Source organism: Coregonus clupeaformis, chromosome 38 (assembly GCF_020615455.1).
Source record: "Coregonus clupeaformis isolate EN_2021a chromosome 38, ASM2061545v1, whole genome shotgun sequence".
Taxonomy (NCBI): Eukaryota; Metazoa; Chordata; class Actinopteri; order Salmoniformes; family Salmonidae; genus Coregonus; species Coregonus clupeaformis.
The window spans coordinates 2,951,709-2,977,636 of record NC_059229.1 but is presented as its reverse complement, the minus strand read 5'-3'; the positions used below and the strand labels follow the sequence as shown (position 1 = coordinate 2,977,636).

Genomic DNA, 25,928 nt, shown 5'->3' with positions numbered 1-25,928 from the left:
TTTCATCTACAGGTGATTTTGCAAGTTATTTTAATGACAGGGTGTGTCCAGAGAAGAATGGGGTGGGTGTTCAGATTTACAGGCAGAAGGTTTAAACAGACTTTCGGTATTTGGAGGTTGGAAGGGTTTTATTGGTTTATTGGTCAAACAATACCCAGTTCTACAGGTGTTCTGGAAGGCCTATGGGCATGAGTATGGAGTTTGGACATCAGGAAACAATGAGCATTTCGAGAAACGCAGTCAAGTTACATGAGGCGGTGGCCAAAAAAGCTTCTAGGAAAATGAAATGGGAAGCTTGGTGAATAGGAACGTAAATATTTGTAGAACATTTTGTAGAAAATGTGTAGAAAATGTTTATGACTCATGGGGAGGGTGGGAAATAATGAGTAGCTTACTACTAGAGGTTTGTGAGGAAAAACCTGTATTGAATGTATATGAGCGTTTCCTTATCAGGGCTGGCCTAAGTGTGTGCGTTACAAAAAAAGGTCTCATGTATTATTAACTGCTGCTAGATAGGCTGTGGTGAGCCTGCCAATGACTGGAAATGAAGCTTTTCCGTATGGAGCAAACCAGCTGGTGTATCAACAGCAAACAGAAGATGAGGAAACTACACTAACTATATTAGGAGTTTTTACTTTGTTTCCTGAAAGCTAAAGTGAGTAGACTTAAATGAACCAGGCTAAATGAAGAAGAGAAGAATGCAGGAATGAGAAGCGGAGAGAGAGAGAGAGAGATTGTGAAGGAAGGAATGGCGTGAGGGAAAGAGCGAGAGAGAGAGGGAGCTCACTTTTGCCAGCAGTCTGAATCAGACAAAAAAAAGGTGGGAGGGGTGCTCTCTCGTAAATTGGCTACCTCTTTGGTTTAAAGTCTGTAACGGCGGCACCACACCCCTCACTGGCCACCCCTTCCTACACTCCCCCATCACATTTTACCCACTTGGCTCTGGAGACTTTGATTCCCCACTCTGTCCCAGGCCTGATGCCGGCAAGCGCCCCTGGAAACGTATTCCCAACCCTGGTGGTTGTAGGACATATTGTCAATTTGATCGCTGTTTGGCAGTGGAGGCAACATAGGAGGCAGTTAAGAGAAGGTAAGACCAGCTGGGAAACAATCTTGTTATGAGGCTTACTGTCTTTCAGGAAAGGTGATGCTACTGTACGTCTTTGGGACACATGAGGAGAGATCAGAAGTTTGCTGCTGTGTGAACGGGTCGGGTCTCTAGTCTTCACCATTCGTCTTAAATGGTTTGCTCTCTCTTCCCTCCGTGCTTTTGTGTTGCACACTGCTCACTCTTTTTTTGCCCTCTCCAGCTAGATTTCCTGATGTGTTGAGAAGGTGGGGTTAACCCTGTAAATGCTGGTTCGAATATGACGTAGGAGCTGTGGTGTTCACATACACGTGTTTAGCAGATGTTATTGCGGGTGTAGCGAAATGCTTGTGCTTCTAGCCCCGACAGTGCAGTAATATCTAACAAATAATATCTAACAATTTCACAACATATAGCCAATACACACAAATCTCAGTAAGGAATGGAATTTAAGAATATATACATATATGGACAAGCAATGACAGAGCGGCATGAACTAAATACAGTATATACATATGAGATGAGTAGTGCAAGATATGTAAACATTATTAAAGTGACTAGTGTTCCATTTCTTAAAGTGGCCAGTGATTTCAATAGGCAGCAGCAGCCTCTAATGTGCTAGTGATGGCTATTTAACAGTCTGATGTCCTTGAGATAGAAGCTGTTTTTCATTCTCTCGATCCCAGCTTTGATGCACCTGTACTTCGCCTTCTGGATAATAGCGGGGTGAACAGGCAGTGGCTCGGGTGGTTGATGTCCTTGATGATCTTTTTGGCCTTCCTGTGACCTTAGGTGCTGTAGGTGTCCTGGTAGTTTGCCCCCCGGTAATACGTTTGGCAAACCACACCACCCTCTGGATAGTCCTGCGGTTGTGGGTGGTGCAGTTGCCGTACCAGGCAGTGATACAGCCCGACAGGATGCTCTCAATTGTTCATGTGTAAAAGTTTGTGAGGGTTTTAGGTGCCAATACAAATTTCTTCAGCCTCCTGAGGTTGAAGAGGCTCTGTTGCGCCTTCTTCACCACACTGTCTGCGTCGGTATAACATTTCAGTTTGTCAGTGATGTGTATGTCAAGGAACTTGAAGCTTTCCACCTTCTCCACTGTGGTCCCGTCGATGTGGATAGGGGGGTGCACCCTCTGCTGTTTCCTGAAGTCCACGATCATCTCCTTTGTTTTGTTGATGTTGAGTGAGAGGTTATTTTCCTGGCACCACACTCCCAGAGCCCTCACCTCCTCCCTGTAGGCTGTCTCATCATTGTTGGTAATCAAGCCTACTACTGTTGTGTCGTCTGCAAACTTGATGATTGAGTTGGAGGCATGCTTGGCCACGCAGTCATGGGTGAACAGGGAGTACAGGAGTGGGCTAAGCACGTGTTGAGGATCAGCGAAGTGGAGATGTTGTTTTCTACCTTCACCACCTGGGGGCGGCCCGTCAGGAAGACCAGGACCCAGTTGCACAGGGCGGGGTTCAGGCCCAGGGCCTCGAGCTTAATGATGAGCTTGGAGGGTCCTATGGTGTTGAATGCTGAGCTACAGTGAGGGAAAAAAGTATTTGATCCCCTGCTGATTTTGTACGTTTGCCCACTGACAAAGACATGATCAGTCTATACATTTAATGGTAGGTTTATTTGAACAGTGAGAGACAGAATAACAAAACAAAAATCCAGAAAGACGCATGTCAAAAATGTTATAAATTGATTTGCATTTTAATGAGGGAAATAAGTATTTGACCCCTCTGCAAAACATGACTTAGTACTTGGTGGCAAAACCCTTGTTGGCAATCACAGAGGTCAGACGTTTCTTGTAGTTGCCCACCAGGTTTGCACACATCTCAGGAGGGATTTTGTTCCACTCCGATTTGCAGATCTTCTCCAAGTCATTAAGGTTTCGAGGCTGACGTTTGGCAACTCAAACCTTCAGCTCCCTCCACAGATTTTCTATGGGATTAAGGTCTAGAGACTGGCTAGGCCACTCCAGGACCTTAATGTGCTTCTTCTTGAGCCACTCCTTTGTTGCCTTGGCCATGTGTTTTGGGTCATTGTCATGCTGGAATACCCATCCGCGACCCATTTTTAATGCCCTGGCTGAGGGAAGGAGGTTCTCACCCAAGATTTGACGGTACATGGCCCTGTCCATCGTCTCTTTGATGCGGTGAAGTTGTCCTGTCCCCTTAGCAGAAAAACACCCCCAAAGCATAATGTTTCCACCTCCATGTTTGACGGTGGGGATGGTGTTCTTGGGGTCATAGGCAGCATTCCTCCTCCTCCAAACATGGCGAGTTGAGTTGATGCCAAAGAGCTCGATTTTGGTCTCATCTGACCACAACACTTTCACCCAGTTCTCCTCTGAATCATTCAGATGTTCATTGACAAACTTCAGACGGCCTGTATATGTGCTTTCTTGAGCAGGGGGACCTTGCGGGTGCTGCAGGATTTCAGTCCTTCACGGCGTAGTGTGTTACCAATTGTTTTCTTGGTGACTATGGTCCCAGCTGCCTTGAGATCATTGACAAGATGCTCCCGTGTAGTTCTGGGCTGATTCCTCACCATTCTCATGATCATTGCAACTCCACGAGGTGAGATCTTGCATGGAGCCCCAGGCCGAGGGAGATTGACAGTTATTTTGTGTTTCTTCTATTTGCGAATAATCGCACCAACTGTTGTCACCTTCTCACCAAGCTGCTTGGCAAAGGTCTTGTAGCCCATTCCAGCCTTGTGTAGGTTTACAATCTTGTCCCTGACATCCTTGGAGAGCTCTTTGGTCTTGGCCATGGTGGAGAGTTTGGAATCTGATTGATTGATTGCTTCTGTGGACGGGTGTCTTTTATACAGGTAACACGCTGAGATTAGGAGCATTCCCTTTAAGAGTGTGCTCCTAATCTCAGCTCGTTACCTGTATAAAAGACACCTGGGAGCCAGAAATCATTCTGATTGAGAGGGGGTCAAATACTTATTTCCCTCATTAAAATGCAAATCAATTTATAACATTTTTGACATGCATTTTCTGGATTTGTTTGTTGTTATTCTGTCTCTCACTGTTCAAATAAACCTACCATTACAATTATAGACTGATCATTTCTTTGTCAGTGGGCAAACGTACAAAATCAGCAGGGGATCAAATACTTTTTTCCCACACTGTATAATCAATTAACATAATTCTTACATGGGTATTTCTCTTGTCCAGATGGGATAGGGCAGTGTGCAATGTGATGGTGATTGCATTGTCTGTGGATCTATTGGGGCGGTAAGCAAATTGAAGTGGGTCTAGGGTGACAGGTAAGGTAGAGGTGATATGATCCTTGACTAGTCTCTCAAAGTACTTCATGATGACAGAGGTGAGTGCTACGGGGCGATAGTCATTTAGTTCCGTTACCTTTGCTTTCTTGGGTACAGGAACAGTGCCACGTTGAAAGTCACTGAGCTCTTCAGTAAGGCCAGCCTACTGCCATTGTTTATTTATGGAGATTACATGGCTGTGTGCTCGATTTGATACACCTTTCAGCAATGGGTGTGGCTGAAATAGCAGAATCCACTAATTTAAAGGGGTGTCCACATACTTTTGTATATATAGTGTATCAGGAGTCTATATAAAGGCATCACCATGCGGTAAATTGGTTAATAGACCAATAACAAAGAGAGTTCCAAACCTCTCTGCTAATAACAGTTAGTTTTCCGCTTTCCCCTCCCCACAGACCACTACCAGACAGGTCTAGCAAAACTCTTGCTTGAGAAATAGCTATTTTTGCCAATTGTAGCCCATTCCACTCACAGCCCCTGTCATCCTATATACAGGTTGAAAATGGCAGCTTATATCATGGATAAGCACCTAAATTGGTGCAATATATAATTGAACGTTTTTGGATCGCGTAAACAACAACAGTAATTGTGTTATGGTGGGAACACAGGGCTGTGTTCCAAACAAAAAACTACAAGTGTGCTTGCTTCAGTTCCTCAATGGCAAAGCTAGGAGAGAAACAAAAGCACCTTGTGGTTAATGGCTCTTTCTTTGAGTCATAAAATTACTTTGAAACTGTGCACAGTTTGGAGAGATGTATGGCCACTTGGAGACCCCAGTTAGACCTCTCACTCAAACCCTTGTAATCATTTTTTCTTATCTTGCACCTACTCCCAAATTTTAATGAATGTTATTATTATGTTAGTGAATGAATCCAGAGTATTTTCAGATTTCGTTATTGACAAATGCTGTGAAAAGTACAGTAAATGTAAAATGCACATAAAATCAACAGTGTAATGTTTGGATTCAACTGTTGTGTTCTCACCTTTTGTCTGATAATTTCCCCATAATCTCCAAAGTGTTCTCTTTCAATTGCTACCATGGTCATACATATGCTTTTTATAGTTATTCTGTTAGAAACATTTCAATTTGTCCCTAGCCATATACAGTGCATTTGGAAAGTATTCAGACCCCTTGACTTTTTCCACATATTGTTACGTTACAGCCTTATTCTAAAATTGATGAAATTGTGTTTTTTACACACAATACCCCATAATGACAAAGCAAAAACAGGTTGTTAGACATTTTTGCAAGTTTATACATTTAAAAAATGCAAAATATAACATTTACATAAGTATTCAGACCCTTTACTCAGAACTTTGTTGAAACACATTTGGCAGAGATTACAGCCTCGAGTCTTCTTGGGTATAAAGCTACAAGCTTGGTACACCTGTATTTGGGGAGTTTGTCAGGCTGGATGGGGAGCGTCGCTGCACAGCTATTTTCAGGTCTCTCCAGAGATGTTCGATCAGGCTGGGCCACACAAGGACATTCAGAGACTTGTCCAGAAGCCACTCCTGCGTTGTGTTGGCTGTGTGCTTAGGGTCGTTCTCCTGTTGGAAGGTGAACCTTCGCCCCAGTCTGAGGTCCTGAGCGCTCTGGAGCAGGTTTTCATCAAGGTTCTCTCTGTACTTTGCTCCGTTCATCTTTCCCTCGATCCTGACTAGTCTCCCAGTCCCTGCCAATGAAAAACATCCCCACAGCATGATGCTGCCACCACCATGCTTCACCATAGGGATGGTGCCAGGTTTACTCCAGACGTGACGCTTGGCATTCAGGCCAAAGAGTTCAATCTTGATTTCATCAGACCAGAGAATCTTGTTTCTCATGGTTAGGTGCCTTTTGGCAAACTCCAAGCAGGCTGTCATGTGCCTTTTACTGAAGAGTGGCTTCCGTCTGGCCACTCTACCATAAAGGCCTGATTGGTGGAGTGCTGCAGAGATGGTTGTGCTTCTGGAAGGTTCTTCCATCTCCACAGAGGAACTCTGGAGCTCTTTCAGACTGATCAAGGCCTTTATCCCCCGATTGCTCAGTTTGGCCGGGCGGCCAGCTCTAGGAAGAGTCTTGCTTGTTCCAAACTTCTTTCATTTAAGAAGGAGGCCACTGTGTTCTTGGGGAACTTCAATGCTGCAGAAATGTTTTGGTACCCTTCCCCAGATCTGTGCCTCGACACAATCCTGTCTCGGAGATCTACGGACAATTCCTTCGACCTCATGGCTTGGTTTTTGCTCTGACATGCACTGTCAACTGTGGGACCTTATAAGACAGGTGTGTGCCTTTCCAAATCATGTCCAATCAATTGAATTTACCACAGGTGGACTCCAATCAAGTTGTAGAAACATCTCAAGGATGATCAATGGAAACTGGATGCACCTGAGCTTAATTTCGAGTCTAATAGCAAAGGGTCTGAATACAAATGTTTTGGTTCACTTTGTCATTATGGGGTATTGTGTGTAGATTGTTGAGGACATTTCTTTCTTTAATCAATTTCCACGAGTGTAAGGGGTTAATGGAAATCTATTACAGTAAGGTACTTAATTGTTACCCAGAAATGATTTAATATTGATATAAAAGCAACTGCATTGGACCTTAAGACAGATATTATCATTTTGATTCATGTGAAGATCTTTTTTTTTTTGTGATAGTGGAGCAGTTGTGAGTTTTAGTGGGTAGTGGGTTAGAGAACTCTGTGATAATATAATAACGTTTAATCTATAACATGGTAAATGTTATAGATTAGTGGCGCAGTGGTCTAAGGCACTGCATCGCAGTGCTAACTGTGTCACTAGAGATCCTGGTTCGAATCCAGGCTCTGTCGCAGCCGGCCGCGACCGGGAGACTCATGGGCGGCGCACAATTGGCCCAGCGTCGTCCAGGGTAGGGGAGGGAATGGCCGGCAGGGATGTAGCTCAGTTGATAGAGCATGGTGTTTGCAACGCCAGGGTTGTGGGTTCGATTCCCACAGGGGGCCAGTATAAAAAAAATAAAATAAAAATATGTAAGTCGCTCTGGATAAGAGCGTCTGCTAAATGACTAAAAAAAAAAAAAAAAAAAAAAAAAAATCAGAATTATCTTGTGTAGTATAGACTTGCATACAAGGTGAACACAAAAAAATGGTGGAAAATCCTCCTTAGATTTTTTCCCCCTTCTTGGCTTTCTCCTTCTAAACATAACCGAGTTGCAACAAGTCTCCTATTGTTTATGAGCCTGTTCAATAGGCTTTCACAGTGCTCCTACAGTTGAAGTCGAAGGTTTACATACACCTTAGCCAAATACATTTATGCTCCGTTTTTGACAATTCCTGACATTTAATCCTAGTAAAAATTCCCTGTCTTAGGTCAGTTAGGATCACCACTTTATTTTAAGAATGTGAAATGTCAGAATAATAGTATAGAGAATTATTTATTTAAGCTTTTATTTATTTCATCACATTCCCAGTGGGTCAGATGTTGACATACACTCATTTAGTATTTGGTAGAATTGCCTTTAAATTGTTTAACTTGGGTCAAATGTTTTGGGTAGCCTTCCACAAGCTTCCCACAATAAGTTGGGTAAATTTTGGCCCATCCCTCCTGACAGAGCTGGTGTAACTGAGTCAGGTTTGTAGGCCTCTTTGCTCGCACATACTCTTTCAGTTCTGCCCACATATTTTCAATAGGATTGAGGTCAGGGCTTTGTGATGGCCACTCCAATACCTTGACATTGTTGTCCTTAAGCCATTTTGCCACAACTTTGGAAGTATGCTTGGGGTCATTGTCCATTTGGAAAACCCATTTGTGACCAAGCTTTAACTTCCTGACTGATGTTTTGAGATGTTGATTCAATATATCCACATAATTTTCCTTCGTCATGATGCCATCTATTTTGTGAAGTGCACCAGTCCCTCCTGAAGCAAAACACCCCCACAGCATGATGCTGCCACCCCTGTGCTTCACGGTTGGGATGGTGTTCTTCGGCGATCAAGCATCCCCCTTTTTCCTCCAAACATAACGATGGTCATTATGGCCAAACAGTTCTATTTTTGTTTCATCAGACCAGAGGACATTTCTCCAAAAAGTACGATCTTTGTCCCCATGTGCAGTTGCAAACCGTAGTCTGGCTTTTTTTATGGCGGTTTTGGAGCAGTGGCTTCTTCCTTGCTGAGTGGCCTTTCAGGTTATGTACTGTGGATATAGATACTTTTGTACCTGTTTTCTCCAGCATCTTCACAAGGTCCTTTGCTGTTGTTCTGGGATTGATTTGCACTTTTCGCACCAAAATACGTTAATCTCTAGGAGACAGAACGCGTCTCCTTCCTGAGCGGTATGATGGCTGCGTGGTCCCATGGTGTTTATACTTGCATACTATTGTTTGTACAGATGAACGTGTTCAGGCGTTTGGAAATTTCTCCCATGGATGAACCAGACTTGTGGAGGTCTACAATTTTCTTTCTGAGGTCTTGGCTTGATTTTCCCATGATGTCAAGCAAAGAGGCACTGAGTTTGAAGGAAGGCATTGAAATACATCCACAGGTACACCTCGAATTGACTCAAATTATGTCAATTATCTTATCAGAAGCTTCTAAAGCCATGACATCATTTTCTGGAATTTTCCAAGCTTTTTAAAGGCACAGTCAACTTAGTGTATGTAAACTTCTGACCCACTGGAATTGTGATACAGTGAATTATAAGTGAAAAAATCTGTCTGTAAACAATTGTTGGAAAAATTGCTTGTGTCTTGCTCAAAGTAGATGTCCTAACCGACTTGCCAAAACTATAGTTTGTTAACAAGAAATTTGTGGAGTGGTTGAAAAACAAGTTTTAATGACTCCAACCTAAGTGTATGTAAACTTCCAACTTCAACTGTATATGGAATGTTCACAATGTTAATAGTTATACATGGGCTATACTCAGGCCTTCTGGTTTCTGGAGAATAGATCACACACTATTCTACTCTGTTAACCTCATAAAGGTTAGCTAGCTTCCGCTCTATAGATGTGGCTCTTACTCTGACACACCTCTTTGTTTCAAATGTAATTTCCTGTTGACACAGCGTGTTACAGTGAACCTGTCAGGCTGTCCTCTGCAGACAGTGGGACAGCCACATTCCGAGGCAAATTACAGGATGCCTGAGTGAAAGGCTGCAGGTGTGAAGAGAGAGAGAGGGGGGATTATATTATTTTACCTTTTAGCCTTTCTCACTCACCCATATGACCCCCTACTTTAAATCAATGAGTCTGATGGACAGGACAATGATAAAGTAAAGCTGTAATGCATCCAGCTAGCCATAATAGGATGACACCTTGGTTAAAATCGCAGCCAGTCTGAGTAGCTCCTTATCTGATATGCATGCTTTTTTTAAAATAGATTATCGAGTCGAATTAGTTGTTTTCCTGAACGTTGGCCAGATACCGTACCGTACCATGGTCGGTAATGACTCTTGGTTCTTAGCGGCTCTCTGTCCAGACTGATGAAAGGTCTATCCATATCTCTCCCAGTGTTCTCGCTGATAGACTGCAGACTGGGTCAGTCTCACAGGAAGTCACCAGAGGAACCGCCTATTTAGATAAGGGGATTTCTAAAGCTTTCTACTGTATTTATTCTTTATTTATCCAGGGAAGTCACATTGACATTGATATCCCTTTTTCAAGTGAGCCCTACTTGTTTTGTTAAGTAATATCCTTACTGCATGAACCAAATATTTATTTAAGATGACACATATGCTACTGTATTTGATTGAATCCACCACTAGACATACTAACCGATAATGTTGGTTTGACTGTGAAATGGCAAACATTGATTAGCAAAACTAGGCAGTGGGTTATCTCTACCTCTGCGTGTTAATATTCAGCTGCTTTGCATTTGACCTGGTCTCCTTTCAGCACTGCAGATGTTGCACTACAAACAATACATAAGGAAGGGCAGAAGTCTATCACGCTTGTGGTTTCATGGCCAATGTTACCTTATGTTAGTGCACTGTTTTCACTGTTGTCATAGCGTATTGGACTTCTTTTAGCAGAGTATTGGATGGCTTTTATGTTTGATTAACATATATTACACATTCAAAGAAAATACTTATATAGGTCACATGTTGGATGACGAGGTGAGGTACAACCATGGCCTGGCAGAGAGCACTTGTATAAGGCAGTACTTTGATTGACAAGGAGATCTTTGACCTAGTTCAGTTATAGGGGAGGTTTCCCCCCCGAACAGTTTAAATAAAGAACTGACTGCCACACACACACGCGGAGGTTGGGCGATGATGGTTTACTTTACCCTGTGCACATGGTGTGACGTGTGTGTATCCTAGATACCGCCATAACATACTGGAAGTTCCCCTTGACGTCTCCTCAGGGTCCCATACTGGCTCAGTGGATTTGAAGGCATGTGTGCTATTCATTGGATGCATCCCAAATGGCACCCTATTCACTTCATAGTGCACTACTTTTGAGCAGAGCCCTATTGGCCCTGGTCAAAAGTAGTGTACTATATAGGGAATAGGATGCCATTTGGTGTGCACATCAATAATCAAAGAACCATTAGCACAGCGCAAGGTTTTAATGTCTCTGTGTGTATTTGTATAGCTTTTACGCTACGTTGCCCAGGCCAGAAATTAAAAACAAATTAAGAGCTTTGGCATGTGCTTTAAGTTGATGTTGGCAATGGCTTCTCCTAATAGCAATAGCGGGTAATAAAGCAATCCGTTCATGCAGCCAAAACAGTTTCTGTCTCATAGACTGTCTATGTTATGTCTGAGTTTCATTGAGAAGTGAGGAGAAACACTTCCTGTTGTGTTCTAGTATTTAACGACACGTTTAACCTTGAGATTACTGTCCACATATTTTTATGATTGCTCTCTGAAGTCTTAAGACATCAGCAGATAGTAATGTGCTTTTATATGTTGCAGTTCTTGATTGTATCTTTATCTAATCCAATTCATGACACACGCTGGCAATATTTAATGCTATTAGAGGACACTGGGTCAATAAGAATACACACAATTCTACCAAAACACAGTACTCCACCAATTCACCACACTCCAATTCCAATTCTAATATGCCCTCCAGAGTTTCATATGTCTACATATTTATTCCTCTCCAGTATCTTGGCATGTCCTCGACCTCTTTCATTTGACGCATGTCTTCGTCGATGGGACTGTTTCATGTCCAAGTGACTGAAACCTCTTCTCTGAGCACTGTACAATTATGTTTCGTAGGATGAAGATCCAGCCGCGCGTCCACCACGGCCCTTTCCGAACAAAACTGTCTCTCTCTTTTCAGGGAAATTACATCAAGCACCTCTGCTAAACGCTGGACTTACATCTTCCAACAACTTACATCTTCCAAAAAAGTTTAGAAAGATGTAAAGGGAGTATGCCAAATAAATTGATTAATACATTTGTAGTCAGCATTGACAATGAATGTCTACATTAGGGATTAGGATTTCTTTGACATGTGAAACGTATTATGTCATAGCCCTAAACATAGTTTGTAGTTTCTATTAAAGTTAGTGTGCTATAAAATTGTATTCAATCTCTTAATCCTATTAGACATCCATACCTAGCACAATCAGATACAGTTGAAGTCAGAAGTTTACATACACCTTAGCCAAATACATTTAAACTCAGTTTTTCACAATTCCTGACATTTAATCCTAGTAACGATTCCCTGTCTTAGGTTAGTTAGGATCACCACTTTATTTTAAGAATGTGAAATGTCAGAATAATAGTAGAGAGAATGATTTATTTAAGCTTTTATTTATTTCCTCACATTCCCAGTGGGTCAGAAGTTTACATACACTCAATTAGTATTTGGTAGCATTGCCTTTAAATTGTTTAACTTGGGTCAAACGTTTTGGGTAGCCTTCCACAAGCTTCCCACAATAAGTTTGGTGAATTTTGGCCCCTTCCTCCTGACAGTACTGAGTCAGGTTTGTAGGCCTCTTTGCTCGCACACGCTTTTTCAGTTCTGCCCACACATTTTCTATAGGATTGAGGTCATGGCTTTGTTGTCCTTAAGCCATTTTGCTACAACTTTGGAAGTATGCTTGGGGTCATTGTCTATTTGGAAGACCCATTTGCGACCAAGCTTTAACTTCCTGACTGATATCTTGAGATGTTGCTTCAATACATCCACATAATTTTCCTTCCTCATGATGCCATCTATTTTGTGAAGTGAACCAGTCCCTCCTGCAGCAAAGCACCCCCACAGCATGATGCTGCCACCCCCGTGCTTCACGGTTGGGATGGTGTTCTTCGGCTTGCAAACCCCCCTTTTTCCTCCAAACATAACGATGGTCATTATGGCCAAACAGTTCTATTTTTGTTTCATCAGACCAGAGGACATTTCTCCAAAAAGTACAGTCTTTATCCCCATGTGCAGTTGCAAACCGTAGTCTGGCTTTTTACATTTACATTTACATTTTAGTCATTTAGCAGACGCTCTTATCCAGAGCGACTTACAATTAGTGAGTGCATACATTTTTATTTTTTTATTTTTCATACTGGCCCCCCGTGGGAATCAAACCCACAACCCTGGCGTTGCAAACGCCATGTTCTACCAACTGAGCTACATCCCTGCCGGCCATTCCCTCCCCTAACCTGGACGACGCTGGGCCAATTGTGCGCCGCCCCATGGGTCTCCCGATCGCGGCCGGCTACGACAGAGCCTGGATTCAAACCAGGATCTCTAGTGGCACAGCTAGCACTGCGATGCAGTGCCTTAGACCACTGCGCCACTCGGGCGGTTTTGGAGCAGTGGCTTGTTCCTTGCTGAGCGGCCTCTCAAGTTATGTTGATACATGACTCGTTTTACTGTAGATATAGATACTTTTGTACCTGTTTTCTCCAGCATCTTCACAAGGTTCTTTGCAGTTGTTCTGGGATTGATTTGCACTTTTCGCACCAAAGTACGTTCTTCTCTAGGAGACAGAACGCGTCCTTCCTGAGCGGTATGACGGCTGCATGGTCCCATGGTGTTTATACTTGCGTACTATTGTTTGTACAGATGAACGTGGTAACTTCAGGCATTTGGAAATTGCTCCCAAGGATAAACCAGACTTGTGGAGGTCTACAATGTTTTTTCTGAGGTCTTGGCTGATTTCTTTTGATTTTTCCATGATGTCAAGCAAAGAGGCACTGAGCTTGAAGGTAGGCCCTGAAATACATCCACAGGTACACCTCCAATTGACTCAAATGATGTCAATTAGCCTATCAGAAGCTTCTAAAGCCATGACATCATTTTCTGCAATTTTCCAAGCTGTTTAAAGGCACAGTCAACTTAGTGTATGTACATTTCTGACCCACTGGAATTGTTATACAGTGAATTATAAGTGAAATAATCTGTCTGTAAACAATTGTTGGAAAAATGACTTGTGTCATGCACAAAGTAGATGTCCTAACCGACTTGCCAAAACTATAGTTTGTTAATAAGAAATTTGTGGAATGGTTGAAAAACAAGTTTTAATGACTCCAACCTAAGTGTATGTTAACTTCCGACTTCAACTGTAAGTTCAAGGGAGGTGACCTGAAAGGGTAGATTCTTATCAATCTTCCAACATCCTTTACTTCCTTCTCTCTATGCGTAAATGGTTTAGTGTTATTATTTTCATAATTGAATGCAGCCGAAAACATTATTCATGGCTCAAAATGTGTTTATTTTTCTCGAACTGAAATGTGCAATTTGTTATCACCCTTTCCTTTCTTTTTCATGTTCTCTGTTAGTTCATTTATTAGTTAAAAAAGCTATTAAATAGTTTTATGACATGGATGATGAAACTATAAAAGGGAAAAAGAGCCAAAAAACCTACATGTATTGAAAATGTAGTGCAACCATCATCTAATCCTGGCTGATTTAGCTGCTGAGTCTAAAACCAACCACCAACTCACAATGCAGCTGTAGGCCTATGTACACTACCGGTCAAAAGTTTTAGAACACCTACTCATTCAAGGGTTTTTCTTTATTTTGTACTATTTTCTATATTGTAGAATAATAAAAACTATGAAATAACACATATGGAATCATGTATACCAAAAAAGTGTTAAACAAATTCTTCAAATAGCCACCCTTTGCCTTGATGACAGCTTTGCACACTCTTGGCATTCTCTCAACCAGCTTCACCTGGAATGCTTTTCCAATAGTCTTGGAGGAGTTCCCACATATGCTGAGCACTTGTCTGCTAAATGACTAAAAATGTTTAAAAAAATGTAAATGTTGGGGGATTGTGGAGGCAAGGTCATCTGATGCAGCACTCCATCACTCTCCTTCTTCGTAAAATAGCCCTTACACAGCCTGGAGGTGTGTTGTGTCATTGTCCTGTTGAAAAACAAATGATAGTCCCACATTCAACATCATAGCGCTTCATGGTTTTTGCGACTGCACTTGAAAAACCTTTCAAAGTTCTTCAAATTTTCCGTGTTGACTGACCTGCATGTCTTAAAGTAATGATGGGCTGTCGTTTCTCTTTGCTTATTTGAGTTGTTCTTGCCATAATATGGACTTGGTCTTTTACCAAATAGCGCTATCTTCTGATTACCCCCACTACCATGTCACAAATCAACTGATTGGCTCAAACGCATTAAGAAGGAAAGAAATTCCACAAATTAACTTTTAAGAAGTCACATGAATTCCAGGTGACTACCTCATGAAGCTGGTTGAGAGAATACCAAGAGTGTGAAAAGCTGTCATCAAGGCAAAGGGTGGCTATTTGAAGAATCTCAAATATATAATATATTTTGATTTGTTTAACACTTTTTTGGTTACTACATGATTCCATATGTGTTATTTCATAGGTTTGATGCCTTCAGTATTATTCTACATTGTAAAAAATAGAAAAATAAAGAAAAACCCTTGAATGAGTAGGTGTTCTAAAACTTTTGACCGGTACTGTATGTACACCCAATGCGTCATTTAGGGAATATTACATTGAATGCATTGAGGCACTAATTAAGCATAAGCAAGTTTGGAAAAATTTACTGAATCCTAATGCATTTTATCCTTATCATCCATTTAAAATGGTTTTGAATGATTTACCGGTGTTTGGGAATGGCTTCTTCTCACAGGAAATGTACCCCTTTGTTCATCTTATTTTTAACAACATTAAAAGACACTTTGGAGAATAAAAACGTACGACTGTTTTCCTTTGAATAACCAACCAGGCAAGGCAGAAATGGATACATCTCACCTTTTATTAACTGTCAAAAAATGTCAACATGAGATGAAAATCTGGTGGAGAGTAATATTGTACATGAAAGACACTCCTGCCAGTGGAAGCTACCGATATGTAGAGGTATAATATTATATGTGACCAGTAATGAACACTGAATTGACTCTGATCATTTTAAGAATATGAAAGAGAAAACAATTTTGTGTGGTAACTGTCGATCACTTGAGGATTCCGTGCCATGGCAATGAAAACCAGTTGGTTATGTTCAAATAATTTATGACTAACAGATGGAATAGCCTATAATGCATGGGTAAAGGATATCATTAGAACTCCCAACAACTCCTCAGAACTCTGAATAGAAACTTCAGTGTCATTCTCAATCTATCTCAGAAGTGGAAGCCTGTCTAATAATATATAATTAGATAATATAAGTGAAAAAGGTGCTGTGTGGCTCAACTGGTAGAGCTTGGCCCTTGCAATGCCAGGGTTGTGGGTTCGATTCCCACGGGGGACCAGAATGAAAAGGTACAAAGATGAATGCACTCATTACTGGATAAATGACTCAAATGTAAACATTGATATAGTAAATAAAAAAAGTGCCAAAGGGCAGTTTAAAATGTGAGACCTTTAACACATCTCACCTGTAACACCTTTGTTATGTGCGTCTCTTATAACCAAAAAGAGCTTCTGGATATCAGGACAGCGATTACTCACCTCGTATTGGACGAAGATTTTTTCTGCAACGAGGCGGCCGCGAAGGATATCCTACAGACACCCGACAAGGCCCAAATCCCCGTCATTCGCGTGAGGAAGAGACTGAGATATCGTGGACGTAGGTCGGGGTGCCTTGTAAGGATCCGAAGGCGAGCGAGTAAACTGCTTCTTCCATCAACCCTATTAGCCAATCTTCAATCATTGGATAACAAATTGGATGACCTAAGATTACGGTTATCCTACCAACGGGACATTAGAAACTGTAATATCTTATGTTTCACAGAGTCGTGGCTGAACGACGACATGGATAACATACAGCTAGCGGGCTACACGCTACATCGGCAGGATAGAACGGCTGACTCCGGTAAGACAAGGGGTGGCGGTCTGTGTATATTTGTAAACAACAGCTGGTGCACAAAATCAAATACTAAGGAAGTCTCGAGGTTTTGCTCGCCTGAGGTAGAGTATCTTATGATAAGCTGTAGACCACACTATTTACCAAGAGAGTTTTCATCTATATTTTTCATAGCTGTCTATTTACCACCACAAACCAATGCTGGCATTAAGATTGCATTGAATGAGCTGTACAAGGCCATAAATCAACAGGAAAACGCTCATCCAGATGCAGCGCTCCTAGTGGCCGGGGACATTAATGCAGGGAAACTTAAATCCGTTCTACCTAATTTCTACCAGCATGTTAAATGTGCAACCAGAGGAAAAAAAACTCTAGACCACCTTTACTCCACACACAGAGACGCATACAAAGCTCTCCCTCACCCTCCATTTGGCAAATCTGACCATAACTCTATCCTCCTGATTCCTGCTTATAAGCAAAAACTAAAGCAGGAAGCACCAGTGACTCGGTTAATAAAAAAGTGGTCAGATGACACAGATGCTAAGCTACAGGACTGTTTTGCTAGCACAGACTGGAACATGTTCCGGGATTCTTCAGATAGCATTGAGGAGTACACCACATCAGTCACTGGCTTCATCAATAAGTGCATCGATGATGTTGTCCCCACAGTGACCGTACTTACATACCCCAACCAGAAGCCATGGATTACAGGAAACATCCGCACTGAGCTAAAGGGTAGAGCTGCCGCTTTCAAGGAGCGGGACTCTAAATCGGACACTTATATGAAATCCCGCTATGCCCTCCGACGAACCATCAAACAGGCAAAGAGTCAAGGACTAAGATTGAATCATACTACACTGGCTCTGACGCTCGTCGGATGTGGCAGGGCTTGAAAACTATTACAGACTACAAAGGGAAGCACAGCCGCGAGCTGCCCAGTGACACAAGACTTCCAGACGAGCTAAACCACTTCTATGCTTGCTTCGAGGCAAGCAACACTGAAGCATGCATGAGAGCACCAGCTGTTCCGGATGACTATGTGATCACGCTCTCCGTAGCTGATGTGAGTAAGACTTTTAAGCAGGTCAACATTCACAAGGCCGCAGGGCCAGACGGATTACCAGGACGTGTACTCCGAGCATGTGCTGACCAACTGGCAAGTGTCTTCACTGATATTTTCAACATGTCCCTGACTGAGTCTGTAATACCAACATGTTTCAAGCAGACCACCATAGTCCCCGTGCCCAAGGACTCTAAGATAACCTGCCTAAATGACTACCGACCCATAGCACTGACGTCTGTAGCCATGAAGTGCTTCGAAAGGCTGTTCATGGCTCACATCAACAGCATTATCCCAGAAACCCTAGACTCACTCCAATTTGCATACCGCACCAACAGATCCACAGATGATGCAATCTCTATTGCAATCCACACTGCCCTTTCCCACCTGGACAAGAGGAACACCTACGTGAGAATGCTATTCATTGACTACAGCTCAGCATTCAACACCATAGTGCCCTCCAAGCTCATCACTAAGCTAAGGATCCTGGGACTAAACACCTCCCTCTGCAACTGGATCCTGGACTTCCTGACAGGCCGCCCCCAAGTGGTAAGGGTAGGTAACAACACATCTGCCACACTGATCCTCAACACGGGTGAACCTCAGGGGTGCGTGCTCAGTCCCCTCCTGTACTCCCTGTTCACCCATGACTGCATTGCCAGGCACGACTCCAACACCATCATTAAGTTTGCCGACGACACAACAGTGGTAGGCCTGATCACCGACAACGATGAGACAGCCTATAGGGAGGAGGTCAGAGACCTGGCCGTGTGGTGCCAGGACAACAACCTCTCCCTCAACGTGACCAAGACAAAGGAGATGATTGTGGACTACAGGAAAATAAAGAGGACTGAGCACGCCCCCATTCTCATCGAAGGGGCTGTAGTGGAACAGGTTGAGAGCTTCAAGTTCCTTGGTGTCCACATCACCAACGAACTATCATGGTCCAAACACACCAAGACAGTCATGAAGAGGGCACGACAAAGCCTATTCCCCCTCAGAAGACTGAAAAGATTTGGCATGGGTCCTCAGATCCTCAAAAAATTCTACAGCTGCACCATCGAGAGCATCCTGACTGGTTGCATCACCACCTGGTATGGCAACTGCTTGGCCTCCGACCGCAAGGCACTACAGAGGGTAGTGCGTACGGCCCAGTACATCACTGGGGCCAAGCTTCCTGCCATCCAGGACCTCTATACCAGGCGGTGTCAGAGGAAAGCCCTCAAAATTGTCAAAGACTCCAGCCACCCTAGTCATAGACTGTTCTCTCTGCTACCGCACGGCAAGCGGTACCGGAGTGCCAAGTCTAGGTCCAAAATACATCTCAACAGCTTCTACTCCCAAGCCATAAGACTCCTGAACAGCTAATCATGGCTACCCGGACTATTTGCACTGCCCCCCCCACCCCATCCTTTTACGCTGCTGCTACTCTGTTAATTATTTATGCATAGTCACTTTAACTCTACCCACATGTACATATTACCTCAACTACCTCAACTAGCCGGTGCCCCCGCACATTGACTCTGCACCGGTACCCCCCTGTATATATAGCCTCCCTACTGTTATTTTATTTTACTTCTGCTCTTTTTTTCTCAACACTTTTTTTGTTGTTGTTTTATTTTTACTTTTTTGTTAAAAATAAATGCACTGTTGGTTAAGGGTTGTAAGTAAGCATTTCACTGTAATGTCTGCACCTGTTGTATTCGGCGCGTGTGGCCAATAAAATTTGATTTGATTTGATTTGGTGACTAGTGCTGTTGACACATTCCAAGGTGCATTATGTAGCCTAATGGTTGGAAGAAACACAGTACACATTAGGCCTTCACCCTCTAGCAAAAAAACGAGACATCACCTGTTGTGCTGAAACAGTCCAGACAGACTGCTATATTGGGGATGTCCTTTAGAATTGCATTTCAATAAGAACGCAATGTCCCGCTGCTGCGGGGCATGTAGAATGCAGCTACGGAAGACTGCGCTCGCCAGGCAATTTCCCTGAACAAAATAATGTGTGAGCTGGGCTTGAGAACGTGAAGATTGGACTCCTTGAAACTTGATACGACAGCCACTTGTTTTTTGATAGTCTGTTAGAGATAGAGAAGAAAGGGAACTTTTGTTTCGAGTGCCGTGCCCTCTCGACAAAGAGGAGTTCGAGCGGAACAACTTTGTGCATTGGGGACTCTGTTTGGGTATGGCAGACGCTACAGATATTCCCGCCGCTTATATGTCTTCCTGGTATGGCGGCTCCGAACAGGAAATTATTTATGGACGTGCAAATTACATCCATGAAATGAGCTGCGGAAAGGTGGGGTCCCATTTGTACAACAGAATGTGTTGCGCAGGTAAGCACTGCAGTGTCCAACACTCCGTCCATATAACACTGCTGGACTGGAGAGGTTGAGTTCTCGCAGGGAGGCAGGCGTTGGTGTGGGCAGATAACATTAACGTATTCCATGCCAGCACTAGTAAACAAGACTGTAAAGAACTGTTGGTTCATGGTAGCAAAACTGTAAAATGAGACATCTCAGAATAACCTTTTATAAGTAACTTGTAAGTGATCTCTGCAGTAATATTAAAATACAAGTGATATAGAGTGTACTGTTATCACTGTGGTGTTAGCATACTATGGTTAAGAATGTGTGCTATATTATTTTGAGAACAACAAAAAAAACTGTCAACCTCTTATCAAGACCTACTGTGTGTGTGTGGTTTATTGTATGTGACTTTCACTAGTGTGTCTGAAATAGTAGGTTGATTATTTGATTTCCATCCAAGTAGACCAACGCATAACAGTACTGTAATTGTAGCCAAACACGGCGTGATGGATGTAGTGGATCCTGTGGAAATACTGGGCAGCCCTAGCTGACAGAACTGCTCCACTTCCCAGAAATTCTTCAGGATGTCAATGAACATTTCTAATCAACAGTGGCATATTTCTGTAGTGCCTTGTTTTCAAGAGAAGAGGGAGACAACGACTAACTTATGCCTGGGATACATTTGGCCCAATCTTCAGTGTTCAAATATACTGTACCTCTTCCAAACCAATGTACAGGTATTTGAGATCTGTTCCTTGCAGTATTATTTGAGAAGGTAGTGATTGCATTTTGAAAGTGTGCAGTTTTTACACTTGTTTATGATTAAACATTAAGAGATGCAATATGCATCCCATCTGATTTATGTATACAGCATACAACCATGGTATATGTGTGTGGGCTAATCAATGTCATATGTGGCTTTTTTGAGTCACAGGATTGTGTGGTAATTTTGGATGCAACAACACATGCATAATATATGACATGAGATTATAATTTGGGCCTCTGGAAAAACCAGGGGCACATACACTGCCTTTAGAAAGTATACACACCCCTTGACTTTTTCCACATTTTGTTGTGTTACAGCCTACATTTAAAATTGATTAAATATAGATTTTTTTTGTCACCATAATGTCAAAGTGGAATTATGTTTTTCGAAATTGTTACAAATTAATAAAAAATGAAAAGCTGAAATGTCTTGAGTCAATAAGTATTCAACCCCTTTGTTATGGCAAGCCTAAATAACTTACTAAGATTTTTCAGAATAAATAACTTCCCGCGGCTATGGACCATTGGTGACTTTAAAACAGTTACAGAGTTTAATGGCTGTGATGAAAACTGAGGATGGACCTAATTGACAGAGTGAAAAGAAGGAAGCCTGTACAGAACAAAAAATATTCCAAAACATGGAATAAACTAAAGTAAAACTGCCAAGATATGTGGCAAAGAAATATACTTTATGTCCTGAATACAAACTATTATGTTTGGGGCAAATCCAACACAATACATCACTGAGTACCACTCTTCATATTTTCAAGCATGGTGGTGGCAGCATCATGCTGTGGGGATGTTTTTCATCGGCAAGGACTGGGAAACTGGTCAGAATTGAAGGAATGATGGATGGCGCTAAATACAGGGAAATTCTTGAGGGAAACCTGTTTCAGTCTTCCAGAGATTTGAGACTTGGACGGAGGTTCACCTTCCAGCAGGACAAGGACCCTAAGCATACTGCTAAAGCAACACTCGAGTGGTTTAGTCAAAGCCCAGACCTCAATCCAATTGAGAATCTGTGGTATGACTTAAAGATTGCTGTACACCAGTGGAACCCATCCAACTTGAAGGAGCTGGAGCAGTTTTGCCTTGAAGAATGGGCAAAAATCCCAGTGGCTAGATGTGCCAAGCTTATAGAGACATACCCCAAGAGACTTGCAGCTGTAATTGCTGCAAAAGGTGGCTCTACAAAGTATTGACTTTGGGGCGGGTGAATATTTATGTACGCTCAAGTTTTCTGTTTTTTTGTCTTATTTCTTGTTTGTTTCACAATAACAAATATTTTGCATCTTCAAAGTGGTAGGCATGTTGTGTAAATCAAATGATACAAACCCCCCACAAATCCATTTTAATTCCAGGTTGTAAGGGAACAAAATAGGAAAAATGCCAAGGGGGGTGAATACTTTCACAAGCCACAGTATTTGTCAATGATTGACAGTGGTTGTTGTTAATTGACTTAGTGCCTCCAAGCACAGATTTCTCTATCAGTTCTGCATAAGGTTACATTTCCTCTTTGAATTATCATATATATGGCCTTTTCATGCTCTCTAAGTTTACCTGCCTTGCCGAGATACAGGGCCTGGCAGAAGAGCAGTGTCATCCCCCACTGCTCAAGCCCAAACAAGCCCTAAGCAGGCATCCAAAGTATTCTTTCTGCTCTTCTTCATGATCATATGTGAATGTCCGCTTTGAAAGTGAAAGATGTATGATCTCGAGGGTTAAAGGTGTAAGAGGTATTTGGGTGCTATGTAACACACCTGTGGAGACCTTTGAAGGGACTTGTGCTATGACCTTGACCCCCCCCCCCACATTTTTTTATGGACATATGGAATGTTTTTTTATCAAGTGAGACACACTCACAGCACCAAATCAGTCTTGTTTTGTTGTCCTCCATTAAGTTCAGACACAATGGATTCCCTGTTTTTTTACAGGGAATCCAAGCCAAATTATTTTGGCCTCTGTCTCTCTCTCTTCTTCATCCTTTCATAGACCAGGCTCTGCAACACCAAACAAAGCTCTTCTAAATGTACTAGATGTGAAATCATTTTGGAAAAACATATCAAAACAATAACCACTCCAGTCAAACATGGAAACTGATCAGCACTTTGTATCTGTCTACAACTGATTAATTAGCTCCTGTCTATGGCTGCGTCACATGGCTCCCTATTCCCTGAGCTCTAGTCAAAAGCACTATATAGGGAATAGGGTGCTATTTGGGACAGTGTACTGGCAGTGTACAGTACACTGTATGGAAACACTTATTGGTGGAGGTTTCCCTCTAATTGAGTGCTGATGGAAACAAATGGTTCGTAATAAAGGGTTCCCTTGTGATTGTGCCATGTGGTGGAATGGCTGATGACTCATTTCTATTGCCTTGTACCATACCCCCTCGTCTGGTCTGGTCTGCTATAATACAGGCCTTTCATTCAGTGTGGGCTGGCTGTGGTGGTTTTAGTTGCATGTACATTCTTCCTCTCTCTGTCACCACACACTTGGAATCACTGGCCAGAACAGGTGGAGCCCTAAGAGGCTACAGCAGATTCTAGTGGACCTTTACTGTATGGTTGTATGGCTAAACTTTTCCAACATGAGAAAGAGGAGGGGATGTCCACTCAACTAGGTTTATGTATTTACATTTTTTTTGGGACTGTTTACTGTTTTACTTCTCCTGTTTGCAAACTTGGAAAATGAAATGCCCTTTTGGCTGTCCTGTGAAAGTTTGTCATTGGAATAGGATTGAAGCAGAAGACACTGTGTTGCAGGTGAAGCACACCAGTATCTGCATCCATATAGTCTACTGAAACTATCAAAGGGATACTTCGGGATTTTGGCAATGAGTCCCTTTATCTACCCCAGAGTCAGATGAACTCGTCTTTGTGTCTAATATTAAGAAAGTTAGAGGTAGTTTTGCGAGTGTTAGCACAATGACTGGAAGTCTATGGGTATCTGCTAGTATATCAGATACCCATAGACTTCCAGTCATTGCACTAACACTAGTTAGCACTTGCGCTAGTTAGCAACTTCCTTCAAACTGCACACAGACACATAAAATTGATATCCACGAGTTCATCTGACTCTGGGGAAGTAGATCATCCCGAAGTATCCCTTTAAAGTGGAACTGACAGCATTTTAGCATATAAACCCCCAGGAAGAATGACACTTTTAAAAAAAAAGTGAGCACTTAGATATGGTAATTTTCACGTTTTCATAAATTAATAGAATGTTTGGGAATGATGTACAGTATAGTAAGGCATTTGTGAAAATTCTATAGTAATATAGAGTGGGAAAGTGGCCATGCGTTTGGATAATTAATAGACACTGCAGCAAATAAAACCTAAATAAACATCTTTCTTGTCCAAGACCGGAGTCTATGCAGACCGGTGCTCCATAGCCAATCAGAGCTGCATTAGGCCTATATGCAAATAAGCCATTTGCCACATGGGCATTCCATCATTCGCTTTGAACTGGACTGTGTGTTTACAGGCAGTAGCTACAGTGCGACTTTAGATCGTTAGAACTCATTCGCCAAAAGCCACAAAATACACCTGAATGGATTTCTGCAAATATTTAAATACCACGGGAGTCCTCTTACATTTGGGAACTTCACAGTCCTATTATAATATAATATGCCATTTAGCAGACGCTTTTATCCAAAGCGACTTACAATCATGCGTGCATACATTTTTACGTTGATCAAACAACCATGAAAAGGTAGGCTATCTTTTCCTCGGTTGCCTATGCACATCAACAACAACAAGATCAATAACTAATGCTAGCACGAGATGAGCTCAAATCTAACGAGGGAACATTAGAATAACGAACATGGAGAGTTACAAAACAAGAGAAGCGTCTGGAAATGAAAACAGAACCAATACTGCCTGATGACTGAGATTGGTGAGGGCTATATGAAGGTAGAGTAATCAGGGTGGTGATGAAGTCCAGGTGTGCTTAACGATGGGCAGCAGGTGTGTGCAATGATGGTTGCCATGTGTGCGCAATGTGGGTTGCCAGGACCAGTGGTTAGTAGACCGGCGACGGCGAGCGCCGGAGGGAGCAGGAGTAGGGCAGGGCAGGCAGAATGGGAGGTTCCTGGTGGAAGGCCAGACGCGATCACCAGGATGGAACATGTGAGCCTCACTGCGGTGGCGGTCCGCCTGATCCTTCTGATGGAGGACAGTGCGCTGGAGCCTCACGTAGGCAACAATCCACACCTCCTCTGCGCGCCGGACCGCTCGTCAACTGCAGGGGCCTCGGTCTGGCACAGGTCATTTTCTATTAAGGTATCTTTACTTTTATTGGGTACTTTTTCCACCACTGGCCTGCAGGCAGGCATTTTGCAAGAGCAAGAGAGGGAAAAAGGGGAGAGAAGGCTTGTGCAGTAATAGCATCACAGACTTGATCGGAAACACACCCACTTGACTACATGCTCTTGCTGCGCTCTTCATGAAGCAGTGTTTTGAGCAATAAGGAGAAGCAGAAGTCTTAGAGACTAGGCAGACTAACCTTACAAACTGCATCGGTTACTGTTATTTCTCTGCGTTAACTGCACCTAACTGACAGTGGGATGTCAATGGAGCCAGTGTAGAGAACCTACTCCAATGACTTCACTGAGGGATACTACTACCAGGGGATGCTCAAGGCCACCGATGGAAGGAAAGGTAGAGTTATTATGGTGTCCTATGGTTTTCACTAGTCTAGTTGGAATTTTCAATGTTCTCAAAAATAGTCTGATAGAAAGACCTTTGCTTGGTTTCATCTGTCTAACTTTTATTTAGCTTTTATTTGATTGAGTAACTGATGTATTTTCCATAGTTATGATTTCCTCTATAAAGTATGACTCAATATTTAGCTTCCTCTTGTTAGTTTGAATTTGCAAGCGATTACCTACATTTACATTTACATTTACGTCATTTAGCAGACGCTCTTATCCAGAGCAACTTACAAATTGGTGCATTCACCTTCTTTTTGTGGGGGGGGGTAGAAGGATTACTTTATCCTATCCCAGGTATTCCTTAAAGAGGTGGTGTTTCAAATGTCTCCGGAAGGTGGTGAGTGACTCCGCTGTTCTGGCGTCGTGAGGGAGCTTGTTCCACCATTGGGGTGCCAGAGCAGCGAACAGTTTTGACTGGGCTGAGCGGGAACTATGCTTCCGCAGAGGAAGGGGAGCCAGCAGGCCAGAGGTGGATGAACGCAATG

The 25,928-nt window shown here is 42.6% G+C and overlaps 1 protein-coding gene across 1 annotated transcript in view; it reads left to right on the top strand.

Moving 5' to 3' along the window:
• The first annotated feature begins 1,068 nt into the window (after nt 1-1,068).
• The window catches only part of LOC121553928 (plectin-like), a 131,396-nt gene continuing 106,536 nt past the window's right edge, over nt 1,069-25,928 (top strand). Inside the window, 1 exon segment of the mRNA XM_045211666.1 lies at nt 1,069-1,090. The gene's annotated coding sequence lies outside the window, so the exon portion shown is untranslated.